We start from the raw sequence: 8,365 nt of genomic DNA on the forward strand, positions 1-8,365 counted from the left end.
CTGCTGTTGAGAGTCCTCAAAAAAATTAATAACTGAATGGAGTTTAGAACCTAACACTGACATGTACCAGAAGTGTGATTTCTTCTTTATTCTGTGATTAGCTGCTTGGAAGATCATTGTTAATTAATTAAATAAACACTTCTGATCATCGAATATGTGAAGAACTATACCAGATGCTGGAGATTAAATAAATTGGACACAGAGCTGTCTCTAAGCAACTCTGAATTTAGTGGAGAAGATAAGTATGTCAACAGATAGGTTTAGTGCAGGAGGGGAAATGTATCTACAGTGAACTAGAAAGAGAATAACAACTTAGAAGGCGGAGTCTAGAATGTCCAACTTAGTCTAAAGGAGATAAGGGCATTTTCACTGAAAGAGTGACATTTAACTCAGATGCTGAAGGCAGAAGTGGCAGAGGCATAAACAAGGTACTGGCAGGAAAAGCCATTCCAGACTCAGCAATGTTCTGGACACAGGACTATGAGGAAGGAAGCTGGTATATTCACACAAGAGGGAGGAACTCATCATGTCAGGAAGATGACAGAAAGAGAGAGAAGTCAGTAAGAGGAAGGAAGTTGGAACCAGATTCGAATGGTCTTTATAACCAGCTAGAATATACAGGTCTTCCTTGTATGTATAGGTTCTTATTATTCCATTTTTTTTTCTTTTCCTATTTTCATATTTCTCCTTATTTCCTCTTGAAATCTTTTCAGAATAAAACATGGCTATATTTAGTCACAGTATTTTGTCTGCTTTGGGCCTTCTGGTAGAGTAGATTTCATTAAGTAAAAATATACTTGCTGCCTTTATACAACAAACAGTGGTTAAACTCTTTCAATGGTAGTTTTTGATATGTTTAGCTATATAGTGATCACCATGGTCTTTACCAACTGATGGCAGTTAAACAAAAATGAGATATGTTTTATCGATGAGTTGCGTTTATCTCTAGGAGGTCCCACAACATCTCTAGTCATTCTCAGCTAATAACCTGTTTTTCCGGGTATTAAAAATTTTAGTACAGTCAAGTATAACTTTCAAACCTTTTCAAATTAAACTGTTTCCCTCACAGCTCATGTGCATTCAAGGCAGAGAAAACTACAGCAGACAGTGGAAATGTGATTGCCTCTTGATTTCTCCTTTCATCTCCCTCACTGGCCAGCTGCTATGCCTGGCTCCTCCAGGATCAGGTAAGGAGACATTGGCATGTTTGGGGTGAAGAAGAGGTAGGGAAGCAGAAAATTTCTTACTTGATGTGTGAAAATGTCTTAGTGTAATCTGGTTTCATGGGCCTTCTGTGTGACACATGTACAGTTTGGGCTAATTTGTTGGCTAATTTATTCCTACATAAAATACATACGGCCATTCCCTGGCTAAAGTGAGGCCTCACTCCTCTGGCCACTTTTGTGCATGTTCAGTTTCTGCTTTGATCCATCACTCTCAGCCTCATTTTTACTGAAGTTGCATTGTTCCTGGTAGGAAGTCCTCTTTGGTGTGATGTCGCTCAATAAATATTTGTTGAATCAATGTATGGAACAGATTGCTTCCATACAAAATTTGCTCTTATAAACCTATCATAATGGACTAAAAAGGACATTTTAAAGGAAAAAAATGTCCCTACTCTTGCCTTTGGGCTTTTACACTTGCTATTATCTTTGCCTCTAAGTCTCTTCCCTGGAGCTTCATGCCTTGTTCTCTTGCTTTGTAGGGAGAATTCCCCCACCTACAGAGCTTTTATCTGGGAAATACCAAAACCAAATACTATGTTTCATTACAACTGGCTGTCATCCTCACCCATTCAAGGAATTCCATCCCATGATTATTCCCTTTCTCCCATGCATCATAAATTGCCCATACCATTCCTTGCTGAATAATGTCTTGAGAATCAAACATTTTGTAATCCTAAAAACAAACAAAAACTTTCTCTTGACCTTTCATTTCTTTCCAGGTCCCTCTGCTTCTCTTTACAACAAAATTCTCAAGAGGTTATTTAAAGACAGTGTCTCCACTTCTAGTCATTCTCATGGAGACCATTTCAGTCAACCTTTTATCCCTACCACTCCACTGAAAGTGCTCTGGTCAAGGTCATGACCACCATGTTGTTATCCCATGGCCCATAATCAGGCCTTATTTTATTAGACCTTTTATGAACATTCCTGCAATTGATCATTCCTACCTTCTGAGAACACTTTCTTCACTTATCATTTGAATTACTACTCCCAAGGAGTTTATCTTTTACCTTACAACACATACCCATTGTCCTTTCGGGGACTTTCTCCTGTTAGAGATCAGAAACTCAACTCTTTTGTTGAGACTTAAATTTCATATGCCAAATAACAGAAATTTTACTTGGTAATTAACAGGCTGATATGGTAGATTATGGTGGTAGTATGATTAGAAAATGAAGATTATTTCAGTTTATATGGAAGTAAGTGACAAAGGCACAATCCAGAAAAAAAAAGAATTTTACAATTGTTTTGCGGTGGCTTTATTTAAAATGGATACATAATTGAAAGCTTACATAGAGAAAAACATGTATATTTAGAGATTGAAAGGCAGTGGGAGGAAGAGAGAGAATAATCTAAAATATTTAAATTGTTATTTTGATGAGCTAATCCGACATGAGTACTCTCTTTGCATGATTTGAAACATTTTTAAGACAATGCTTTATTATTTTACAGACTTAAAACAATAATTGGGGCAAACGAATTGTAGAGGAAAATCCCATATAGTCAAGCAGGATCATGGTAACAAATGTTGGCATGGTTTGTGGAAGAAATAGGTTGAAATATTTTGTTGTTGTTGTTTTTGCGGATGACACTGCTAATAAATTGGGTTAAAAGGGAAGGAAACACTTTCAAAAAAACACATTGCCTTTTTAATTAAAAATGAGCATTTGGTATTGTTACTACTGCTGTTATTTTAAGCCTACAACAAGAACTGCAGGTGGTATATTTACTCACTGTATTATCTTGGTTTATCTCCAATACTTGATAGATACTCAGGAGAACACAAGGATGAGACTTAGCTGTTCTTTTCTGTTTTCTATGGGAAATTAATTAGAAACTGTCTTGCAACAGTTCTCAATTTGAGGTGGATAGTAAAAGAGATCATTCTGACAGAGTACCATATTATTGGCAAAGGAAAAAAAGATTAAAGGGTATTATAGAAGTGATAGGGTAGACTTTCAGTATAAATTAGAAGTCAGATGAGTTTTTTCAAGTTGAAAGCTTTTTAAAAAAAAACGGACTTGTTCTTTATCAATATCTATAAATTCTCTTTTAAAGCAATAACAAAGGCAACTATATTGTTTTGAAATACAGATTAATATAAGTATTGGAGAGATTTCTAAAATCTCTACTCATTTTATGCATTTGAAAAGCATGTTAAGTCTGACATCTATTGATATTTCTGTCTCTAAGTTAGAGAATGAAGGACCTGAGCTGCCTTTTAATTGTCCCTCATCATTTCCAGAGACAGTGGGTTTCCACTGACTATCCCTCCTTTATGAATCTATTATCTACTGAGTTTATTAGATTTCTAGTTCAGCATTTAGCCCAGGGTCCCTTTGTTTTCCCTCAAGGTTTGGGTCATGCAGTGCCAGTCCACATACAGTAGCATGAAAAATATAATTTCCTTCAATTTATATTGAGTATACTGGGCACATACTTTTCCCCTTTTCACAGAAGCTGAGTCACATCCTTTGAACTCCTTCTTGAGTGTGAAACTCGGAAACAAATGATTCTTTCGTTTTGTGGAATCTTACAGTATATATTGTGTGTAGCAGTTATATTAGAATCTGGCCACATGCTGTCATATAGTTTCTTAACCATTCCATGGGGATTTTTTTTGTTTGTTTCCCTAGCAAAATGGTAAGCTTGTTGACTTAATACTTATGGTTTACATAGCCTGTGCAGCCCCATTTCTCAATCCCATGCTAAATATAGAGCAGGGAATCAACATGTTCTGAATTGAATTAAGTGTAACAACTGATTTCAGAACAGAATCTGGTGAAATCATAGAAATGTAAGCTTGTCTGTGCATATCCTCGTCAGGATGTTTCTCTCAGAATTTCCTAATATTTATTGTTGTGAAAGAAGGAAGGAGAATTATGTTTCCCACGGAACACAATTTTGAATTTTCCAGGATTAAGTTCAATAAATGTCATATAACCACAAAAGATGATACAAACTCTAATTTCGCCTAAGGAGAGCATTGGATGAATATGAAGAACCTTGAAATTATGAGCTCAGGGTGGCAGAGTTAAAGGTTGCTCAGGCTGGCAGGCCTAAGACAATGGCTACCAACAGAACAAATGGACAAAAAAGAATTTTGTCTGGGGCTTTCTGACCAAGGCTGTTAATTTAAAATCTGTGTGCTGAGAACGATTATAGACAAAGAGAGCAGTGAGAAACTTGGGCTATCTCTTGATCACACAGACTTATCCCAATGCTCAAAATGAAGTGGAGAGTGAAGTAGGTTATCTGCAACTTGCTAGACTACTACTCCTGCAAATTCCAGAACTTTAACTTTTGTCCTTGAGAATCTAATAAACCACACACACACACACAAAACACTAATGTTCTATGATTTTATGGCTTTATGTCTTTTTGCCTTATGTTTACATCAATTTAATCTCCAAATAATTTTGTAATTAATTTGCCATTATTTAATACTTATGCTTGGGAAGCTGAAGTAATATGTGGCATGAAACAAAGATGTATAATACAATTTTTTAATTAAAAATATATAAAATATTTGTAGGAACAATTCTAATATCTCCTCTCTCACATTCACATTGAAATTATAAATCCAAATGTGCAAATTGCAATAAATACATAACATTGTTGAGGGCAGGAGGTAGTGACCAGTATATCAAGTAGTTTTGCAAATTCACAGAAGTAGATAGAATCATACTGATGGATGAATCACAAAAGAATGCAGAACAGACCTAAAGGAAGATTGCAGAGTTGAAAAGTCCTTTCCTGAAAAAGCAGGATTTACTGATCCTGCCAACCCATCCATCATATTTTATATACATATACAGAGGCATTTGCTCATAAGATAAACAATATTTGCATTATGTATATGCCATTGACTGAAACACAAACATAAACTAATTTTTTTTGGCAATGCTTGATGTTTGTTGACTTTTTGGAAAAAAAAGTCAAGTTGTAAACTTTTATTACAAATTAAAAATGACAAAAACTTTTGTTCAAAACAATGTCTTTAGGTAAAAACAATAAAAACCCAGGCTGCATAGATAATGCAGTTAGTTCTAGTTATCTGGTCAACAGGCGAAAAGCAAAGCCTTTAAGGTCTTTTGCTCCAATTTTTGTTTATTTTTTGTTGCTAGAATTTCATATTAATTTCTCCTTGTTGGATGACTATGCTGGATGATGGTAGAGATGATAGGCCAGCGTTTGCTCAGCCCTGCACTGCTCAGCCTCTGGCGCAGAGGAATTCTCAGCTGTTGGATCAGCGGTTTTGTCTCTTTGCCATCTTGTGCTTCAGGGTTTTCTGAGCGTCTGCCTCGGTAATTGAAGTTACAGATGTACCACTGTTGAGGTGGCTGCTGACTTTGGGTCTCATCTTGATTTTCCTTATCTTCTTCATTGCCATCCTCTCTCTCTAAGCTGTCTTTAGAGAGGAGGTCTCCTGCAGAATTGTGGTCTGCAGCCCCGACACATATTCTGTCTCACTGGTCTACCTTGTTCTCCTGCACCCTGGTTGTCAGCACCCTCGGGAAGGTTAGAATACTGTGGTCTCTCTGCAGGTAGTAAGGTGGGAACCGTCGCCTACCACACAGCCGGCACTGATAGGCCAGGCTTTGGGGAGCCCGCTCCGATCCCTAATATTTTCCCCCACTCTCACTATTCTGGTAATTCTGCTGGTAATCGCGTGGAGGACCCCTGAGACGAGGATAGACTCTATAATGGTTATGGTCTGCTACGTGTTTCGGCCTCACCCTGGAAGCCCACCAGGATCTGTGACACTTGCAGCCTCCGCACCCCTTTCTCCTGTGACAGCATCAGACTCCACAGTCTCTCCGTCTCCTACGCTACGAAGGTACTTCCTGGCAGTCTGGTGTCATTCCTGTTGATGAATCAACCATATCCATTTTTTACATTGAACCATTTTACTGTTCCCATAAGCTTCGCTGCGATGACCTTCTAGTCCCCTATGGTAGGCGCCCCAGATTTGAGGCCGCGGGGTCGCAGAGCCCTGCGCGCTGCGGCTGGTGCCGGGCTTGGTGTGGGCTGCGCTGAACGCAGGTCCGCGAGTGGCTGCTGGGTCTCCGCCTCGCCGCTAATGGTTGCGGTGATGGTGACTGCGGTTCCTCCTGAGGTTGGGGTGTGAGGTAACTAGGCGGTGACAGCAGTAGGGCTGCTCAGGGCTCCCTGGGGTCCACTCTCCGCTCTCCGCTCCCCGTGGAACTCAAATTTTTTAGTTTAAATGTTTTAAGTGTGTTGAAATAAGATACTATAAGATTAGTGCCCTATAAATTCAAACATAAAATCAGATTAAAAAAAAAAAAAAAAAACATAAAATTCATGGAGTTGTGCTCTAATAGCACATGTAATGATAACACATCATAGACCACAGAAGACAGATATGCCTATTTCCTCCCTAGCCTGGATTTGCTGCTACCTAGAAAGTCACTCATACATTTTCCTACATTTGAAACCATGGTTCCAAATGAGTTGTTTTAGGGATCAGCAGATAGCCTTTGCATCTCTTTTTCTCCAAACAAAAATGAGCAAAGCCTATCACAGGCATCAAGGAGGAGCATATATACCAAATCTTCCTTTGTCAATTTCTTGTTAAGTTTCCTTTGTTTATAGTATTTACTTAAGTATGGTTTTGCTGGGCATTGCCCAATGGCCATAGTGCATGATGCTCTTGACCACTGTAGAGGGTAACTACAGCAAGACAAGACCAAATCTTTACCCCTACTGTGCATAAATTTTCATAAATTTGTAATTATCCTTGATTTTATCTTCTCTCCCTTTCTCCCTTTTATCTTCTCTCCCTCTCTCTGAAAGGGAGAGAAGATAAAATCGAGGATAATTACAAATTTATGAAAAATACTGTATGCAGTAACTTCTAATTAGTATACAAGATTATGAGTCCTTAGAACAGCTGGAAGAAATAAATGGAAGGGAATGACAGTATTTGCTTTGCTTTCTGCTCATTTGCTGAATTGTTGGGTATTTGTAGACAATTTAGTCTTTTAATTTCCTGGTTTATTGCATTATCTTCTATATACTTGGGGTCATACAAGTATTGTGAAATGATCTCATATCTTTGATGATTCGCCTATAAATAAACTCCAATGTGACAGGCATGTTAATACACTAAAAGCAAAATGACCATGAGGTAGTTTTATCCCTTTTCATACTGTAAAATTAGCAGGTGCTATAACTTAGTGTTGCCAGTGATTTTTTTTATTCTCAGAACCTTATAAATTTGTCATTGATAATGAACTTAAATATATTACTTACCACCTGTGCCTCTGGCTTTCATCTTCAAAATGACAAAATAAGTGGTTTTACTACAGTTTTTTCAGCTGAAAAATCTTTTCAATTGAAATAGCACATTGAAGGATAAAACAAACCAAAAACGTACAATTTTCTTATTGGAACAAAAACGAGGCTTTCGGCCTTGTCTGCACCTACTCACTTCTCCACACTTTCCAAGTGTGCTTCCCAGGCCTCCAAGTTCTGGGAAGCACACCTGAAACTACCAGATCATCTCTATGGCTCCATTCAACTCTAACATTCACATGGTGTGAAAACAGGAAGCCCAATGCCACAACTCACCAGGATTGTTGCTTGCTATTTAACGGGAGAGAGAAATCATATTTATAAAATTTATATTTGATGAATATCGATTAAGAAAGGTGACAAATTAGAAAAGACATGTTTCAATGTGAGGGTAAAACCATTGAGAAAGAATCAAGGACTTCAAAAGCCTTGCTACTCCAAGTATGGTTGTCTAGACATGTGGGATCTCAGGCCCTGCCTCACACATGACTCAGAATCTGAATTTTAACAAGACATGTAGATGACTAACCTTAGTGTTTGAGAAGCACTGTGATTAAGCAGTGGCTCTTTAGCTCTAGGTGCCCATTAGAATCACCTGGGGAGCTTTACGCTGACACTTGCTCACCATCCCCAGATATTCCCTTTAATTGATCTGTAGTGGGACATTTATAATTTTATACAGTTTCCAAGTGATTTAAATATACAGCCATAAGTGAAAAACCGCATTCTAACTATGAAATAGAACTCCCTACTCAAGGAAATGGAAAAAGTCTCCAAGGCATAACCAAAGGGAAGGCAAATTTCAATCTGATCCCAGGGGG

The 8,365-nt window shown here is 38.0% G+C and overlaps 1 pseudogene; it reads right to left on the minus strand.

Annotated features, from left to right (window-relative positions):
- Positions 1-5,384: 5,384 nt before the first annotated feature.
- Positions 5,385-7,524, minus strand: LOC102895515 (annotated as a pseudogene).
- Positions 7,525-8,365: the final 841 nt, after the last annotated feature.

The sequence above is a fragment of the Pteropus alecto genome, unplaced genomic scaffold (genome assembly GCF_000325575.1).
Source record: "Pteropus alecto unplaced genomic scaffold, ASM32557v1 scaffold237, whole genome shotgun sequence".
Lineage (NCBI taxonomy): Eukaryota > Metazoa > Chordata > Mammalia > Chiroptera > Pteropodidae > Pteropus > Pteropus alecto.